This window comes from Podarcis vaucheri (genome assembly GCF_965113315.1).
Source record: "Podarcis vaucheri genome assembly, chromosome: 5".
Lineage (NCBI taxonomy): Eukaryota > Metazoa > Chordata > Lepidosauria > Squamata > Lacertidae > Podarcis > Podarcis vaucheri.
In genome coordinates this window covers 6,868,557-6,889,280 of record NC_138763.1, presented here as the reverse complement: position 1 = coordinate 6,889,280, position 20,724 = coordinate 6,868,557, and the positions used below count along the sequence as shown (strand labels likewise).

Genomic DNA, 20,724 nt, shown 5'->3' with positions numbered 1-20,724 from the left:
CCCACGTAGTTTTGCCTCTCCTAAAATGGCTGCCGCCGCAAGGCCATGTGGGCAATCAAAATGGCAGCCGTAATGCGTTCCTGTTGCCTAGCGACACTGAATACGTTTGAAAACACTTAACGCTAGCCCTTTAATACTGATAAATTCCACAGCCTCCTCAAGAACAAAACCTGCAGGCATTCCCCACGTACCCCTTATGAACGTTAATTATTCCCCTGGATTTCGCCGGTTAAGCTTAAAAGGGAGGGTTTGTAAAATTACTTCCCACGTGGAATGCCTATAGTAAAATGGCGGCCGCCCGGAAGGGCACGTGGGCGGATGAAATGGTGGCCGGGGCGCGCTGGTTGCCCGGCAACGGTGCAGCTGCTTCTGAGGTTTTCCAGGTCTAAACTTCCGCGCGAAAATAAAACAGCCTGTAGAGGAAGCGATGCTCTGTGGAACCCACTCAACCCCTCAAGAATGCTGCTGAAATGATTATTTAACAAGAATTTTTTGCCCCTCACCCCGGCAAGAAAATGAAACACAACCGGCACAAAACGCAGTCCGCTCTCCTCCCGCAGCTGCCGTTCCGCCTAATTGCCCCACGCTCCCCTGCACAAGCCCCCAGCTAAAACCTGAAGCCCCAACAGCAAAACCTGATTGGCTGGGTGTGCTGCATCCGAGGAGCCAAACGTTCTTCCTTGAGCTCCTTGCAGAACAGGCAGTCAGCAGCCGAGGGCAAGCAACGGATCAGCAGAAAAAAAAAAAGCTCCACAAAGCTGAATCAATTCCTCAGAAGGGGGCATGCAGCAGCAGGCACGGCAAGCTCTTGAGGGCAGGGAACTTGCACCGAAACACACAGAGCTCCCTGTAAAACTGTAGACGTGAAAGAGATGCTGGAAGGAAAGCACACAAACACACACACAGTGATTTAAACCCCCAGAAGGAGAAAAGCCCCAAATTGGTTTCAGCTCCAAAACTAAAGATAACAACTGAACATCAAGCAATTTAGAAATAAAGCAACACCAGCAGCGAATGCTGGAAATTCTCTGTAAAAGGGGAGCTATTTCTGTGAAGCTACAGCATATTCCACGAGGTGCCCTGCAGCTCAAGAACAAAAGGCAACAATGAAGCAAGGCAGGAACGCTCCAGGCAATGCAGATAAGATCTCCGACAGACAGCAACAGCTGATATGCGGGAAACAAACAGGAGAGCAAAACGAGAGTAGGAAGAAGGAAAAGACAAGCGCCGTTCGCAGCGGAGGAACGCAGAGGAGACCGACCAAAACCGCGTCGTCTCCGGGGTGAAAAGGGGGCAAGCCGAGGGCTGCCCCGACCTTAAGTGGCCTTTCTAAGGCCCGCCCCTGCCGCCAGCCGATTGGCTGGCGCCACAGGGGATACAGAATGGGGGAATCCCTGCCTCCCGCGAGGCTGGCGCCAGCCTCGCGAGAGTGAGTGTGGGCGGGGGTCGTGATCCCGCAACCCCCCCTCCTCCTGATGGTCGGAATGGGCATTGCCAGTTGAACTTGTTGCCCTTCCAACTGTTGGAAGGGGAGAAGTACACAGCATTCTAGGCCAGGGATGTCCAACAGGTAGATCGGGGTGTGTCTGTGGTCTGTGGTAGATCTTATCTTGGGCTCAAGAGCTTTGGCTCCCTAAAAAAAGCTTGATAAATTTGGTAGATCACCGCCAGTTGTTTTTTTATATATATATAGTGGGAGCAGATCTCAGTCTCTTGAAAGTTGGATATGCCTATTCTAGGCCATGTGGCAATATGCAATAGAACAGAAGGAAGAAAAGATCAAGAGCATATTGTAATAAGCTGTTTTATTCATTTAGCTTCTTGTGTTACACAATGTGTTTTGGAAATAAATTCCCTTCAGCCAGCAGCTATAAACAACACACATAATGATATTAAAGCTGGTATAAAAAGGCAAGATTCTGAATACTGAAAAGCACAAAACTATATAAAGTAATAATAATAATAATAATTTTTATTTATACCCCGCCCTCCCCAGCCAAGGCCGGGCTCAGAGCAGCTTACAAGCAATACAAGTCACTGTATCTAAATTGGCAAGGAGGTCACGGCGGAGCAACAGGACTTTCTCCGCAAAAAAGCTCGTGAATGCCTCACAGCTAAGTAAGATTTCCTAGCAGCTTTCATAGCCATCTCATAGGCTTTCATAAGCGTCCTATAAGATGTTCTTGAGGCTCCGTCATTAAAGTAGGAGAATGACAGCATCGGTAGCTATATGAAATCAGGGAGATACACAAGGCAACATAAAATGTTGTTGTATTTTGTATAGGTCAACTTGTAAGTGGTAGCAGGACTTCCTTTCTCAGTGCCATTAGTTTCACACCTGCAGTTGGTGCTTTCTAAATGACTTTTTGAAGCTGATTTCACAGCCCTGGCCTTGAAATCTTGGTGGGAGTATTACCTGGAGATTAGCACTTAGCTTGCTATACATCAGGAAAATTCCTGACATGTCCTGACAGGAATCAGAAAAATGTCAGGAAACACCCAGATGTATGGCAACCCAATGGAAAAAGCTCAACAATTTCCTAAAAAATGGAACCCTAGTTTCCATATGGGAACCCTGCACAGATCCATTAAGAAGAATTTGGTATATTGGTTTTTGAATTGTTCTTTAGAAGTGCTTCTAGTTGGAGTAAACAAGATGAAAACTTCCCCAGGCTTTAGAAATTGAACAGCACATGCAGGTTAGTACCTGTTGAGAGGCTGCCATGAATGAATGCTGAGGGTCTTGGCCACCACGTCCCACCCCCTGCAATGCAGGAATCTCAGCTAAAGCATCCATGACACATGGCCATCCAACTTCTGCTTAAATGCCTCCAAGGAGGAGATTCCACAACCTCCCGAGGGAGACCATTCCACTGTCAAACAGCTCTTACTTTTCCCATATGTTTATTTCTGAATCTTCTTTCTTGTAACATGAAGCCATTGGTTTGAGTCCTACCCTCCAGAGCAGGGCTGGATCAGTACATATCAAAGAAGTGTTTCAGTCAAACACATTGTAAACTTCATACATTGGCGAAACAGCTGTGTACGTTTTTGGGTAGCCAGCATTTTGCCACACCCTTAGCTTTCTCTCCATCAGAGCCATCTTTCCCATAGGGCTTAGTGGTGCATCATGCCAGGGCACTGGCCTCTCAGGGGCGCCCCATGAGTGTGGGAGCTGCGCGGCTTCCCTCCCAAGCCTCTGCGGGGATTGCTCTCCTCCCGCAGAGGCTTGGGAGGGAAGCTGCGTACCTGCTTCCGCGCCTGGCTGGATCTCCCTGCGGCTCCCCACCGATATATATGTGTGTGTGTTGTGTATACTCCTTGCCTGAACAGAGATAAGCATGGTGTCAGCTCTCTAAAAAAAGGTTGACAACTCTGGGCAAACGGGGGGGGGGGCGGATCTTTGAACCCTGGTGGCTCATATTCTGAAGACGGCCCTGCTCTCCATGAGAAGCATCAAAGGGATGGGGGGGAGGGGGATAGGTTTCAGAGCCCAGAACTTTGTTTATAAAAGCTGATAAGATGCCCTAAGCAAGCACTCAGAATTCCCCTTCTCCTTGAAGACATTCTCTGAAGATATTTGAACTGTAACTGTGTATGTGCATATAGAAGGGGGAAAGCCAGAGTTCTGGAGTACTGATCCAGAAACTGAATAGTTAGAGGAGGCCAACAACCTACCTCTTGAAAGACTGACTCCTGTGACTAAAGAATTAAAAGAGCAGCAGTTACTGCTCTCCTTGCAAAAAGCACTGAGACACCACTTAGTGTGTTTTGGCATGCAGTTTTTCGACTTTCCTGCCTTCCAAGAGCTGGGCACTTCTTCTTTTGCAATTCACCTTCATTGCTTTTGTTTTTTTTTTACAACAGAAATGTTTTCTTAACATAAAATCACAATGTAGAGTTTCAATTTCTTGTTGATGTACATATATTCAGAATCATAATAAAAAACAAGAATCATTAATCTTAATCATTCGACTCATTTATGTTCTAATTACCTCTGACTTCCCCTCCCCTTCTTACTTGGCTCTTTTAGAGTTCTTGGTTAAATGCATAGCATAATAAATCTAGATTGTTGGTAACCAAATTTTTCGCTATTTTTTTAATTTTCTCATTACAAGAGCTATCCTAAACCAGTCAAAAATTTTAATTCTCCACAGTCATCTTCTAGGTACTGTTTAAATATATTCCAATCTTTACTAAATTTTTGTTTCACTTGATCTCTTATCTGTCCTGTCAGTTTATCCATCTCAGTTTAACCAGCCAATCTTTCTTTGATGCTATCATCTCGCTTTTCCAATGTTGTGCAGTCAAAATTCTTGCTGCTGTGGTGGTGTACATAAAACTTTCTTTAAATTCCTTGGGATCTCTCCCCCCCCCTGGTAATCCCTAAAAGAAATGCCTCAGGGTTTGGGGGAAATGAATTTTAAAGGGAAAAAGTAAACATTTAATTAATTGTAAAAAGAAAAATTTAATGAACTGAACTTTGAGACAAAGTTGTGCCAGGAAGTTCAACAGACATGGATCAAGGGGGAAACCTGCAAAAATATCCTTTACTGTGCTGAGTTTAAGTTGCTGATTTCTGGGATTGACTTCAAAATCTTCTTGTTGCTACTCTAGAGCCACCTGCTGGCCACGACTGGGCCCATAACATTTGTTAGCTATTTGTGATCTTAATAATTAAACAGTCTTACACAAATAGTTGAAGATAAATCTTTACTTGTGAGGCTGGCAGCAGTTAAACAACAAGCATTATTTACATATAAATTCATGAATGCAATATGTTTCTCTCCCTTGATCCATAGTTGCTTGTTCTCACAGCACCTCTGGACAGTGTTGGCATGTTCACAGACAACGAGAGATTTAACAGAAGAAACAGCTGCAATTGCCACCTCCTTTCCCTGATACCATTTATTCTTTATGAAATACATGTGTAATGCAATTACAATACAAATACTAACAAATGCATCAGGAGTGGAAAGGGGTTGGTGAGTGGAGGAAGCAGAGATGAAGCCCCCTAGCACTGTCATATTTTATTACACTCTGCAGCGGGGAATAGCACAGAGTTTATAAGGATGGGGATGTGTTGTAGCCCCTGGTAAAGGCTCTTTATTGAGTTCTTTCACTCCTTCTGGCAGCTGGAAGCTGAATGCCCTCAGCAGGCTAGTCAGGAAGTTGAAAATTTCAATCTTTCCCAGCTGCATTCCCAAACACATGCGAGACCCTGAGGAGGAGACAAGGCAAAGGCATTGTTAAGATGGTGAAATAATCAAGGTTGATGTCCATTTCCTAACCAGAATAGTGCCAACATCTAATAGCTGAAGAGCAGAAAAGAGGACACATTTGCCGACTTTTAACTATGGATCTCTATGATGACTCCCATTTTACATATCCATGAAAATGAGGAGGTGCCCTGGAAAAAGAGGACAAAAGGGATGGGAAGGCAGGAAGCAGAGGCTGGAGCAGCTGATTACCTCAGATTCCCCTCACCCCTGGTTCCTGTGTGAGTGTTTCTGGGTTTACCTGTTTATTTGGTGTTTGACTGAAACTGAGCGCTGCGGGATTTCTTTTAATTTTCAGCTGCTCTGCAAGGTTCTCAAGGGTGGTGGTGGAATGAGCCATAGAATCTGCCTTTGAGGGGGAATGTAGTTTCTAGCACCAGCATAGGGCAAGGGTGTTCAGGTTGGGCTGCTCATCAAATATACATTTTGGTGGGGTGGGAATAATAAGGAAAGAGCTATATAATTTTTGCAAACTTAATATTCCAAGGGCAGCTCCTAGAACCTCCATCTGCAGGGTCTCCCAGAGACTTTGCAGAGATGCTGTCAGCCAGAGTACAATAAGTCTCTGTTCTCTTATGGAAAAAAGATGAAAACTCATAATCTCTAAATTGTAATTTGAGAATAAAGACACTCCAAAGACCAGAACTAACAATGCAACTGAGTGTACATTATATATCCCCACAGAAGCAAGCCCTCTTGATTTCAAGGAGGGAGTTCTCAGATAAGGAATGCAGTCTGAACTTTCTAACAATTTATTAACAAAGACATTTCTATACCACCCACTCACAAAATAAAGGTGTTGTACAATACTATAGAAAGTCGCCCTCCCTCCTCCTCTCGCTCTCTTTCTGCCTCCATCTTGCGCCCGGCTCGTCCTGTACAAAATGCCTGGTGAAGCCACAGAAACTGTTCCAGCAACAGAACATGAGCTGCCACAGCCTCATGCTGAGACAGGGTCTGGAACAGAATCTGACAGTGATGAGTCAGTGCCAGAACTTGAAGAACATGACCCTACGCATGCCACAACACATCGGACAGAGCTTGCAGCAGCAGCTGAAATAGATGAAGAACCAGTTAGCATAGCAAAACAGAGTCGGAGTGAAAAGAAAGCACGGAAGGCAATGTCTAAGCTTGGCTTTCGTCAAGTCACAGGTGTAACCAGGGTTACAATCCGGAAATCCAAGAATATCCTGTTTGTCATCACCAAGCCCAATGTCTACAAAAGTCCTGCATCAGATACCTATATAGTATTCGGTGAAGCAAAGATGGAAGATCTCTCACAGCAAGCACAGCTGGCTGCTGCAGAGAAATTCAAAGTGCAAAGAGAAGCCGTTTCAAACATTCAGGAAAACACACAGACTCCCACTGTAGTCTGACTCCCTCCTCTGGCAACCTGCACAGAATTTTGCTTAATTGGTTGCCATCAATTTGATTTAATTAATTTTTATAATGAAATATTTTTAGATTGTGTGATTATTTGACTGATTATTTGATTGTTGTTAGCCGCCCTGAGCCCAGCTTCGGCTGGGGAGGGCGGGATATAAATAAAATTTATTATTATTATTATTAAAGGTAAAGGGACCCCTGACCATTAGGTCCAGTAGCGGGTGACTCTAGGGTTGCGGCGCTCATCTCGCTTTATTGACTGAGGGAGCCAGGGTACAGCTTCCGGGTCATCTGGCCAGCATGACTAAGCCGCTTCTGGTAACTAGAGCAGAGCACGAAAATGTCGTTTACCTTCCCGCCGGAGCAGTACCTATTTATCTACTTGCACTTTGTGATTTCAAACTGCTAGGTTGGCAGGAGTAGGGACTGAGCAACGAGAGCTCACCCCTTCGGGGGAATTGAACTGCCGACCTTCTGATTGGCAAGCCCTAGGCTCTGTGGTTTAACCAACAGTGTCATCCGCTGTAGACAACACAATATACAAATACAATAAAACACGTGTGGGATAACAAGCCTCATATAACCAACATGCTTAAGTCTAATTAATGCATGAAGGGGTTAAGACCATAGAGTAAGCTGTCCTGCCAGGCTTCCCTCACCTTGGAAGGAACTGGGTAATCAGGCCTATTGTTCTCCCCCAGCCCACCCAAGAATCTCAATGTGTATAGAGGTCTAAACTAGTTGCCCCAAGCTCAGACCACATGGCTCTTACAAGACACTATTCTGTTCCTATACCAATTATTTAGGAACTTTCCCCACTGTCTGTAGCTAAGCCAACTTCAGGCAATACCAATGAGACGGAAACATGGAAGGTGCCTAAAGAAGCCAGGGTGGCTATCTAAAGAACTTTTAACTGAGTTAAGATTAAAAAAGGATGTGTACAAAAAATGGAAAAAGGGGGGGGACCACCAAAGAGGAATTCAAACAAATAGCCAGCACATGTAGACACAAAGTCAGAAAAGCTAAAGCACAGAATGAACTCAAGCTTGCTAGAGAGGTTAAAAGCAACAAAAAAGACTTTTATGGGTATGTCCGTAGCAAAAGGAAGAACAAAGAAACAGTGGGATCACTCAGAGGAGAAGATGGTGAAATGCAAACAGGGGACACAGAAAGGGCTGAACTCCTCAATGCCTTCTTTGCCTCAGTCTTCTCCGATAAAGAAAACAATGCCCGACCTGAAGAATTTGGAGCAAATGATTCAGCAGAGGAAACACAGTCCAGAATAACTAAGGAGATAGTACAAGAATACTTGGCTAGTTTAGATGTATTCAAGTCTCCAGGGCCAGACAAACTGCATCCAAGAGTATTAAAAGAACTGGCAGATGTGATCTCAGAACCACTGGCAGTCATCTTTGAGAATTCCTGGAGAACAGGCGAAGTCCTGGCAGACTGAGGAGGGCAAATGTTGTCCCTATCTTCAAAAAGGGGAAAAGAGAGGACCCAAATAATTACCGCCCAGTCAGTCTGACATCGATACCAGGGAAGATTCTGGAGCAGATCATTAAGCAAACAGTCTGTGAGCACCTAGAAATGAATGCTGTGATCACCAATAGTCAGCATGGATTTCTGAAAAATAAGTCATGTCAGACTAACCTGATCTCCTTTTTTTGACAGAATTACAAGCCTGGTAGATGAAGGGAACGCAGTACGTGTAGCCTACCTTGATTTCAGTAAGGCATTTGACAAGGTGCCCCATGATATTCTTGTAAAGAAGCTGGTAAAATGCGGTCTTGACTATGCTACCACTCAGTGGATTTGTAACTGGCTGACTGACCGAACCCAAAGGGTGCTCATCAATGGTTCCTCTTCATCCTGGAGAAGAGTGACTAGTGGGGTGCCACAGGGTTCTGTCTTGGGCCCGGTCTTATTCAACATCTTTATCAACAACTTGGATGATGGACTCAAGGGCATCCTGATCAAATTTGCAGATGACACCAAACTGGGAGGGGTGGCTAACACCCCAGAGGACAGGATCACACTTCAAAACGACCTTGACAGATTAGAGAACTGGGCCAAAACAAACAAGATGAACTTTAACAGGGAGAAATGTAAAGTATTCCACTTGGGCAAAAAAAAATGAGAGGCACAAATACAAGATGGGGGACACCTGGCTTGAGAGCAGTACATGTGAAAAGGATCTAGGAGTCTTGGTTGACCACAAACTTGACATGAGCCAACAGCGTGACACGGCAGCTAAAAAAGCCAATGCAATTCTGGGCTGCATCAATAGGAGTATAGCATCTAGATCAAGGGAAGTAATAGTGCCGCTGTATTCTGCTCTGGTCAGACCTCACCTGGAGTACTGTGTCCAGTTCTGGGCACCACAGTTCAAGAAGGACACTGACAAACTGGAACGTGTCCAGAGGAGGGCAACCAAAATGGTCAAAGGCCTGGAAACGATGCCTTATGAGGAACGGCTAAGGGAGCTGGGCATGTTTAGCCTGGAGAAGAGGAGGTTAAGGGGTGATATGATAGCCATGTTCAAATATATAAAAGGATGTCATATAGAGGAGGAAGAAAGGTTGTTTTTTGCTGCTCCAGAGAAGCGGACACGGAGCAATGGATCCAAACTACAAGAAAGAAGATTCCACCTAAACATTAGGAAGAACTTCCTGACAGTAAGAGCTGTTGGACAGTGGAATTTGCTGCCAAGGAGTGTGGTGGAGTCTCCTACTTTGGAGGTCTTTAAGCAGAGGCTTGACAACCATATGTCAGGAGTGCTCTGATGGTGTTTCCTGCTTGGCAGGGAGTTGGACTCGATAGCCCTTGTGGTCTATTCCAACTCTATGATTCTATGATTCTATGATTCTATGATTCTAAGTTCTACTGCCTGTGCATTGTCTTCTGAATGCTGTATGCAAAAGTACATGAATCTGACCTTTGAAAAATTTATAAGCAAGCCGTGATAATGTCTGCTGACATTCTGCCGGCGTAATTTTCTACAGCTGGAGGCAAACGACACTAAATGCCTGACTCTGGCACACAGGGGACATAAATAGAGTAAATATTCCTTTGTTCTTTAAAACTAAAACCTGGCACATACCCCAGTCTCCTTTACAGGTCAGAAAGGGGAAAATAAGTAAGGAAGTGGAATGGTTTCATTCAGTTCTGAGTGCGGTTTCAGACCCAAAATTTAAATCCCATGAAAAAGATGTAGGGTAGCTTTAGCCCTGCTGCCTGAAAAGAAGTGGGATGACATCCAGCAGGTATGAGTGACAGAAGAAGAAGAAGAAGAAGAAGAGTTTGGATTTGATATCCCGCCTTTCACTCCCTTTAAGGAGTCTCAAAGCGGCTAACATTCTCCTTTCCCTTCCTCCCCCACAACAAACACTCTGTGAGGTGAGTGGGGCTGAGAGACTTCAAAGAAGTGTGACTGGCCCAAGGTCACCCAGCAGCTGCATGTGGAGGAGCGGAGACGCGAACCCGGTTTCCCAGATTACGAGACTACCACTCTTAACCACTACACCACACTGGCAGGGTTTCCCAGATTACGAGACTACCACTCTTAACCACTACACCACACTGACAGGGAGCAGCAGCATTCTGGTGCTGGCAGTGTTGTCTCTCTTTGGGAAAATGAAATGGGTGGCAAATATGGAGAGGTTCAGGATGTCAGTGATGGAGGCCCCGTAAGTGTTTGTGCACCTGTGGGTCCAAACAGCCAACTCAGATATCCCCAAAACTTGCCAGTGCCATGACCTGCTGACCAGAAGTGCCCAGAGGCAAAGGAAGGCGGCGTGACACCTGGGGCGGGCATCGCTACATAGGGTGCATGTGTGGTGTTGCTACGGACGTTGCATGTGCCATACATAGTGAAGCCACACATGCGCTGTATAGCGGTTTGCCGGTGCTGCAGCTCCAGGGCCGTACAGACGGTGCTGGGATCCTCCATTCATGGCTACAGCAGCGGCGGAGGGATCCCCGCACCATCTGTACAGTGCTGGAGCGGTGGCGGTGGCAAACCACTAAGTACAGCGCATGTGCGGCATTGCTACATGCAGTGCATGCATGCGACACCGCACATGTGCTGTACATAGCGGTTTGCAGCCAGTGCCAGGATCCTCTGCTCACAGCTGCAGCCGTGAATGGCTGATCCTCCACATCCAGCTGCGGCACCACAATGGCTGCTTGCACCGCCGTGAGCCCCCACGGGGTGATTTCTTGTCACCCCATCAGACATGGAACCCAGGGCTCACCGCCCCCCCCCCCGTTGCGACGCCACTGGCAGTGCCACTCCTGCTACGAGGACGCTACTTCTACTATGTCCTCCTGCTGCTGCTGATGTCATTTCCGGGAAGCAGCTGAACAAGCATTATCTCTTCGATAGATTTATTGCTTTATTGTTTGGCGCCCAGCCACGCTTCCCCTGCGGGCCTCTGCGGCTTCTGTTTACGCAGTGTGGCTTTGGAGCGGTCGTAAAGCAATTAGCAGAATTGCACAGCGTCTGTGTGTCGAAAGGGCAGTAAAAGCAGTCCAGACGTTTCTTCTACCCTAATATCTCTTTATTGGAAACAAAATAGCGTATTTACAATCCACAACAGCCATCCGTGTTAAGCTGCATTTTCTCTGCCTCCTCTCTCTTTCCTTGCAGCGGCTGAACTGAATGCTTTTGATTTCCACTCAGTTCACAGCATACCAAGCTGTTTAAGTCACGTCCTGGCTTACCGTATTTTTCGCCCTATAAGACGCACTTTTTCCCCTCCAAAAATGAAGGGGAAATGTGTGTGCATCTTATGGGGCGAATGCAGGCTTTCGCTGAAGCCTGGAGACGAAGGGGGGTCGGTACGCACCGACCCCTCTCGCTCTCCAGGCTTCAGGAAGCTATCCGCTAGCTGTGGGAGACCCAGCTCTTCCAGGGCTAGCGGAGAGCTTGCCTGCACCCAGAAGCTTGGGGCGCGCTGAGCTCCGCACGCCCCAAGCTTCGGGATTAGCGCAGTGCTCCGCTAGCCCTGGGAGAGCCGCGCGGCTCTCCCACGGCTAGCGGAGACCTTGCCGGCACCCAGAAGCTTGGGGCATGCTGACCTCTGCATGCCCCAAGCTTCGGGATTAGCGCAGCGCACCTGGGGGAAAAAAATTTCCTTTATTTCCCCCCAAAAAAACTAGGTGCGTCTTATGGGCCGGTGCGTCTTATGGGGCGAAAAATACGGTACTTCCCTTGTAAGCCCATCCCCTCAAGCACGAGGCATAGAAGGTTAACCCTTCACTACACCCAACATTATCTGCAGATTACAACACATCTTGGACTTATGCATTTACCTGCACCAAATGGTAGATATTCTTCTCTGGCTACAAATTGTCCATAAAATGATTTGGGTTGAACTCTGCAGGTGTCTCCCAACACGTGGGATCAATAAGAATAGAGCGCAAATCAGGAAAAATCCTGGTCCCCTGCACAAAAGAAGCAAAATACTTGGAATGCACTCAGATTAAAACATTTCTGGATTGTCCCTCACTGTTCCAAAACTAAACTTTGCAGAATTCAGATTGAATTCAAAAATCATTTCTTTGTTTTTTTTTTGACAGGTGTGGCTTTATTCATCCCCAACATTTCCCCCTGTAAATGCTGCCTGTACAGGCAGGAAGACAGGAAGGCAGACTTCTCTCCATCCCTCTCTTAAGAAAAAGGCCCAAAAGCCAGAGCAAGAATTCTGGCCACCACATTTTCCTCCTCTCCTTTATAGAATCATAGAACTGTAAAGTTGGAAGGGACACCAAGGGTCATGTAGTCCAACCCCCTGCAATGCAGAAATATCAGCTAAAGCATCCATGACAGGTGGACATACAACCTCTGCTTTAAAATCTCCAGTGAAGGGGGGTCCACAACAAACCGAGGGAGTCCTTTCCACTGTTGAATAGCTCTTATTGTCAAAAAGTTCTTCCTGGTGTTTAGTCAGAATTGCCTTTCTTGTAACTTGAAGCCATTGGCTTGGGTCTACCCTCTGGGGCAGGAGAAAACAAGATTGTTCCATCTTCCATGCCACAGCCCTTTAAATATTTAAAGATGGCTATCATAGCTCCTGTCAGTCCTCTCTTCTCTAGGCTAAACATACCCAACTCTCTCAACCGTTCCTCATTAGCCTTGGTTTCCAGGCTTGATTGCCCTCCTCTGCACACATTCCAGCTTGTCAATATCCTTCTTTAATTGTGGTGCCCAGAATTAAACACACGACTCCTGGTAGTGTCTGACCAAGGCAAAATAGAGTGGTACTATTACTTGTAGTGCTCTGATGCAGTCTAGAATAACATTAGCTTCTTTTGCTGCTACATCACACTGTTAACAATATAACCCTTGTGTGGTTTTGTTGCCCTTTGGGTTTTAGACAACAGAAACTCCTGAATGCTACCTTGGGATGCTCTTAGCTCATCTTTACCTTGGGAATGAGAAAACCACACATCTTCACATCCTTTGAAGATTGCCTGATGACCCCAAAAAGAAAGACATATTTAAAGCGCTGAATTTCATGAATCACAGCATTGGTGTAGGGCAGTTTCTTCTTATCTTGATAGCAGATTGAGTGAGCAGAACCTATGACATCTTCTATTTCCTCGTGCATTTTATCTGAAGAATATGATGGAAACAGAAGGTTTATTGTGAATACTGCATTTTATTTCAGTTGGCTATTTAAATCCCTTGAATATATTCCATAAATCTCTGTGAATGAGTCCCAGTTTCTTGCATTTTCAGCTCACCTGGTCCTCCAAAGAGCTCAAGTCTGAGTGCATGGTTCTTCCCCACTCTACATCCCATGTGTGAAAAGGCTGAAAGTGAACCTCATCTCAGATGCTTCTGTTTTACTATGTTTTTATATGTAATGTAAGCCGCCCAGAGTCTAACAACAACAACAATAACAGTAACAATAATCAGAGCTGAATGCTGAACAAAGGAGGGTGATGGGAAGAAAGAGAGAGTAAGAAAAAAGGTGGGTTGTTAATGAAGTCATAATCTGTGCATTGGCCAACATTTCATATTTGTTGCAGAATTTTAGAAGGGGCATGACTTGGGGGTTGTCATGAAGGGCACCTGGATTTCTGAATTCACCACTACACCTCTGGCAAAACATTGACCTCTCTATGCATCTTTTTCTTCCTTCTTTTGACCATGCTGCTTCCTAATCTTCAAATTGACTTCACTCTATTTGCAAAGCCACTCCTCTTTACCTCTCCTCTCTCCTTCATAGAGGCACATCCACTACCCCCAACCTTCTCCAATCCCAATTTAATTACATGTTCAGATCTTCCATCTCTTTCTGTTCCAGTATCCATAGTCTGGAAGCTTCTTGTGTGGACAAGGTATTTTGGGCATTTTTCATTTTTACATCTGTCGATCTTGAATATAGGTTCCAGAAAATATATAAGAAAATGTTGGTGGGGAAAAGTGATCTTTCTAGACATGGAAGTCAAAAACATTTAGCTTATTTCAATAACTCTGAATCTTCCAAAACGTCCATCATAAACTCACTTACCTTTAACTCTTTCTGATGCTTTAAGTCAATTGTTTTATCATCTCATTAGCTGTGCATGAAACCAAGAGAAGCCCTCGCTCCCATTGAACAGGTCTCTCTCTCTCACCTTGAATATCTGGGTGCCTTGCCAGGAGGAGAAGTGCCCATTTCAGAGAACAGCTGGTTGTGTCTATCCCAGCAATAAGGAGGTCAAAAATACACCAGACCATGTTTTCTTCATCATAGGTGGATTCTGGGTCATTCCTGCTCTGATGTTGAAAATGAGGAAAGTGGTATGTCATTTACATGCATTGCAATCTGTCCTTCCACATTTACTTTATCTTCCTTCCCTCATTTATTATCATACCACCAACACATGCTTGATGAGGGGCATCCTCTTACTGTCACCTCCACTTTTTCATCAGTGGTGGGCTAGATGGTGCACCCACAAGGATGCCTCCTGTTGGCATTCTACTGCCCTAGGCAGCTGCCTCATGGGTGGGCCGGCCCTGTGCTGCATAGCTGGTTGTGACAAGAGATCCATGCACACATTCCTGTGTACACAGCGGTAGCTGTTGGTGCTGCATTTGAGGATTTGTGTGTCAGGGTAATAATCCAACACTGGCAAGGAGGAGAAGGATCCAGTGAAATCTCACTGGCAGCAGATATTCGAAATTTGCATTACTTACCCCTAAACATATTTAACCATTCTTTTGTCACCATAGAGTGTCCAAGGATTGTTCAAAGAAGACAAGATGAAAATATATTTTAAACATTCTAGTGTAGGGATGTGGCTGAGGCAGGGGTTTGAAGTCTTAGTCTAGTTTAGGAACATTTTGTTTAGGATTTGTTGGTTCCTTGTTGATGGTAGGAATGATTTTTTTTCCTGCCATGCATTGTAAAATGTAATAAAACATCTGCCACTATCCACTTGGTGAGTTGGCCATTATAGCAGTGGTTTTCAAACATTTTTGGACACAGCCCCATTAACTCCATTAACTCACCCCCAATGCCTGCCACCCTAATAAATGTTTTAGTCAGTGTAGTGGTTTGCACAACTCACTAAGGAAGATAATAACTCAACAAAATTGGAAAAAATAACAATTATTTCCAAATTTCTTGAAAATCCAATTAAGATTATTTGTTTAATTAAATCAACAAAACTGACAACCTTGACCCAGTGACTTTTCAAAGTCTGATAGTCATTTACACCTTCAGTGCTCCTAGGTAATCCCACCCATCCCTGGGGGGGGGCAGTACCACCCACTTTTTGAACAACTGAGATAAAGAATCTCATAGTCAGCATTGTCTACAAGGGAACAGTTTGCATTCTCAGTTTTTTCTCTATGGTTTTCAGATTCTAACATTTCAGATTTCTAATCTCTGTTGTTTGTATTTTTGAAATATTTAAATATTCACAATTTGAGTGAGATAGATTTTTTAAAAATATTCAATAAAATTTGGTGTGTTTTGATAGAAAAAAATATTTAATACATGAATAAAACATACTGTTGCATGCCACCCCAATCTTTGAGCAGTGTGAGATTCAAGGGGTTCCAGGTGTTTACCCCGGGTTTGGTTTCCATGGACTGAGGGACAGCAGAGACTGTGCTATCTTGGTTTATTTACACATATATACAGCCTGAGCCTAACATGGGGGGGGGCTCATAGCATTAACACCCCAGTAGGTTCTTGCTTCTCCCATAGCCCCAGCCATGGATCCTTGCAAAAATCAGGCATAACACTGTCTCTCAGCTGCCCAGCCTTCTTTCTTATTCTGACTCTCCCACCGCAACTCTTGCTTTTGTCTGGTTGATTGTTCTTTTTCTTTCCTCTCCGCATGTTTTTCTTTTGGTTACAAATATGTATAGTTCATAGTTTGCCCTTTTATTTGGCAAAAACATTGTGACAGCCTTAGGCTTAGGCAACAGAGATGGCATCCCCGACTGAGCCTTGGACTTCACTGGAGACTCTATCTGCCTGATGACCAAGTTACATAGTTGTTGTAAGAATTAGAGCTGTGAACCAGATTCTGCTGAGGCCTGACCCTGAACCTGACCCTGTTTAGCTCCACTCAGAGGCTGTCAAGTTGGATCAAAAGAGCCCCAGATTGCTACAGGTTGCGTTGCAGAGCCCACAACCATCAGGGGTTTTCAAGGTGCAGGGTGTCAGGCAGGAAGGAGAAACAAGCGTAAGCTAGCAGGAAAACATGAGGATAAGGGGGACCAATGAAGTGTCTGCATATTTGTAGGGAAGGCGGGAGATTGCCTTTCCCACCAAACCTCTCCTTCCTACCCCCTGAAGCAGTATGGCACAGGATCAAATCCCCTGCTTAACAGGTGTTAAATTAGAAGCTTTGGTAATCTGCAGTGCTAGCACAACCCCTCCCAACCTTATTTCTAAGCCTTACTGCAAAAAGTTTGTTAAAATAATGTTGTTGTTGTTTTAAAAAACATTTTAAAAGCCCCACCGAGCAAAATGGATCTGGAACAGGTGGCTCCCCTTGCAGAAAACTGGCCTGATCTGAGAGCCACAGATTGGGGCCATGGGGCAGATTGGCGTCATTGTATTCAGTCCATAGTGTGAGTTAGAACTATGTACCAACATATCCTCCACTGAAGAAAAATGAGATAAAAATGAAACCATGGAACCAGTAGAGCTTTTCTGTTGTCTCAGTCCATGTTTGAATGCGAAATGAACACCAATCCAAAATAATTTATGTGCATAATCAAAATTTAAAAATTCCTTCCAGTAGCACCTTAAAGACCAACTAAGTTAGTTCTTGGTATGAGCTTTCGTGTGCATGCACACTTCTTCAGATACACTGAAACAGAAGTTGCCAGATCCTTCTATAATTTTTTTATTTTTTTATTTTGACTATGGCAGACCAACACGGCTACCTACCTGTAACTGGTTATGTGCATAAGCAATGCCTCATAGGGAAGACCCCTTAACACATGCAAGTTTCCACTTATTGACCATTCACTTATGAAAATACCTACCTTTTTCTACCTATCTCAATGGTTGTCAACACACTTTAGCAACAAAATTACTGAAATGAATATGAGGGAAATTTGGGAGGGAACTCAACGTCATATTCAACTTAGAATCAGGAAAAAAAGATATTGGTGTTCTGGCAAGAGATTAGCATTCACTCATAAGAGGGAATGCAATGATTCCTTTAATGAGCAGTATCAAAAAAACAAACAAAAAAAAACGAAGATCATGGCCACTAGTGCCATCACCTCCTGGCAAATACAAGGGGAAGAAATGGAGGTAGTGAGACATTTTACTTTCTTGGGCTCCATGATCACTGCAGATGGTGACAGCAGCCACGAAATTAAAAGACGTATGCTTCTTGGGAGAAAAGCAATGACAAACCTAGACAGCATCTTAAAAAGCAGAGACATCACCTTGCCAACAAAGGGCCGTATAGTTAAAGCTATGGTTTTCCCAGTAGTGATGTATAGAAGTGAGAGCTGGACCATAAAGAAGGCTGATCGCCGAAGAATTGATGCTTTTGAATTCTCGTGCTGGAGGAGAATCTTGAGAGTCCCATGGACTGCAAGAAGATCAAACCGATCCATTCATAAGGAAATCAGCCCTGAGTGCTCACTGGAAGGACAGATCGTGAAGCTGAGGCTCCAATCCTTTGGCCCCCTCATGAGAAGAGAAGACTCCCTGGAAAAGACCCTGATGTTGGGAAAGATGGAGGGCACAAGGAGAAGGGGACGACAGAGGACGAGATGGTTGGACAGTGTTCTCGAAGCTACAAACATGAGTCTGACCAAACTGCGGGAGGCAGGGGAAGGCAGGAGTGCCTGGCGTGCTCCGGTCCATGAGGTCACGAAGAGTTGGACACGACTAAATGACTAAACAATAACAACAAATATAAAGTACACGTAGAGCAGAAAGAATCAAGCAACAAGTGACTCAGCAACAATCAAGCAACAAGTGTTGTGACATCCTATCCAATTAGCCCTGTGATGAGTCCATCACTGTAAACTTTTTTAAATAGGTCTTTAATATGAGACTGGTTTTGTGCCACAAATGTGTATTGTACATTCATGAAATAAACATGTATGAGAGAACAGTCTTGCCAGATCAGACCAAAATCCTGTCTACTGCAAATGCCCATTGGAACCTCTCAGGCAGAACTAAAGACCTCATCTACTATTCCTCCCTAGTATTTAGTGCTGGAAAACATTAAGCCTCTTATCCTGGAAGTCCAGCATTGTCCATGGGTGCAATGAAAAGCCTGAGCCCTTCCACTCCTCACCCCTCTTGCTGCCTCCTTGGTCATGAGGCGGTGAGGTGGTTAACTCTGTTCTGCCTTGAAAAGTACATAGAACTGAAGGAGAAAGTTTGAAGAGTGACAGTCTTTCCCACTTCTTTCTGTTCTACGTGTACTGGATCCAACTTTTACCTAGACCCTTTGGGAAAGCAAGGTGTGCAAGCGCACATTCTCACTTTCTGATTCTTTTTGGGGGGGTTGGGGGGTCATCTGGGAGAGTGGGGAGTGATCCATAGAATCACATAGAATCATAGAATCTAGGAAGGGACCCCAAGGGTCATCTAGATTATTATTATTGGAAGTTTGAATGTTTAACAGACCACTGTATTTTAATATTTTGTTGGAAGCCGCCCAGACTGGCTGGGGAAACCCAGCTAGATGGGTGGAGTATAAATAAATTATTATTATTATTATTATTATTATTATTATTATTATTATTATTATTCTCAGCTAAAGCATCCATGACAGATGGCCTTCCAACCTCTGTTTAAAAACCTCCAAGGAAGGAGAGTCTTAGTAATCACAGCAACTTTTTCCAAATGCTCACAGACCAACTGTTGAATTATCTGTTCTAAGACCTTCCCTGGTATCGATGTCAAGCTCACCATGCACACAGCCCTCTAGTGTATGTGTAGGAAAACACACAACCCCCTCATAAACATCGGCCCCTGCACTCTGCCTTGCGATGGAGTGCAAAGTGCAGGCAGCTGGCCTCTTCTCCTCACTGTGCACAGCGGCTGAGGTTGTGTATGAGCGGCCTCTGAGTTGTTTTTGTTTTTGGAATCTCTCTGCCGGAAATTATCTTTTTTAAAAGGTGGCTTCATCTCCCGTCTGTGGAGTTTCAACCCTGTCAGGTGCTCCTGCTGGAATCAGCTCTGGGGCCGGAATGATTCTGCAGAGAAGGCAGATTTTGAGCAGCAAAGAGCCTTCCCTGCAGAGCGCGTGAGCAAACAAAGCATGGAGGGCTTTGTCTTTTTTCTTTTATTCCCCTCCCCCCCCCGTTTTTATTCCTGTTCAAATGGCTAGCACATGTTGTTTACCCAAGTAACTGCATGCTGCACTTCCAGTACCACCCTGTTTTTGTGGTGTGCTGAGCTGGGAACTCTGCCGGCCTCTGGAGAGCAGGAGGGCTTTCTTTCCCACCCTCCGCTCAACCTGTCCCCAAATTCACAGATGCAACCTTTAAAATGTGTCACCACCCTTGTACTTAAGCAGCACCTGTTGAATTTCCCCCTGATCTGAGCACAAGATAAGCTGAGTAGGCGCAGCATTGGGAGTAAGGATCATTCAAACAGCCCACCTGTTTATTTTAATTTATTTGTATTAAAGATTTTCTTGATTTACAAAGGTATGTGCAATGTGTCTCTCTCGTATTGCCCCCCCCCATGTAACTTTTTTTACAAATCGGCTCCATTGGCTGAGACATTAGGAAGAATAGGGGGAAAGAGGTGGAGGGGGGAGATGAGTGGGGGTGAGGTCAGTTGGCGATGTTTCTATTTTACTTAATATATGTGGGGTTTTGTGTCAGCGTTGCTTGTGCAGGTTCTCTGCTGTTCACTTGTGTTCCTTTGGTGGTGAGAGAGGTTGGGGTTGGCCTAGGGTGTGGCTGTTCATTTGTGGTTGGCTGTGGTGATCTTTGTTTTCATGTGTGAGTGGGTATTTTGGATCAGGTTAGCCATATTGATTTTATGCTGTTGGTGGATTTTTGACATTATCTTGTTGGGCTGTGTATGTGATAAAGGGGAAACAGCCCACCTTTTGATTGATACCCATCATGACTACCATGAGTGACCTTGGGAGTTTGCCAGGAAAAAGAATCCTTTAAAAGCTGGGAGCAGGGCAGGGGTGCTAGAGGCAGTTTCCTTTTTTACGCTATGGAGTGTTACTTGAAGCTGGAGGGAGAAGTCAAAGGCTTTATGTATTGAGATTTTGCCCCCAAGGCCATGCTAGAGGCTAGATGTTTTCAAAGAAGTAGAGGCTGATAAAGCAGTTCTGTTGAAAAATAGGATGTGGAAACGCATAGATGTGCTGGAATATTGCTCCTCATGGCTGGTCAAAGGCCCCTGTGAACTGGTGGAGTCTGATGTCTTACTGGGTGTGAACTTGTTGGTCGTCGTTTGGCCAGCTTCCTCCTTGGATCCTGAGGCAGGTGGCAGAGAGTACTCACCTATCCCCACACTCGGCACAGTTGGTCCACCTCCTCCATGAACTGTGAAAACAGCATCACCTCCTACTTCTCTTCAGTACTGGGGCTTGGAGGGAG

The 20,724-nt window shown here is 44.9% G+C and overlaps 1 pseudogene across 1 annotated transcript; it reads left to right on the top strand.

The window, feature by feature from the left end:
- Positions 1–6,101: 6,101 nt before the first annotated feature.
- On the top strand, positions 6,102–6,655 carry LOC309532937 (nascent polypeptide-associated complex subunit alpha pseudogene; annotated as a pseudogene). Its single transcript has one exon. The product of its transcript is annotated as a nascent polypeptide-associated complex subunit alpha pseudogene (transcript).
- The last annotated feature ends 14,069 nt before the right edge of the window (positions 6,656–20,724 follow it).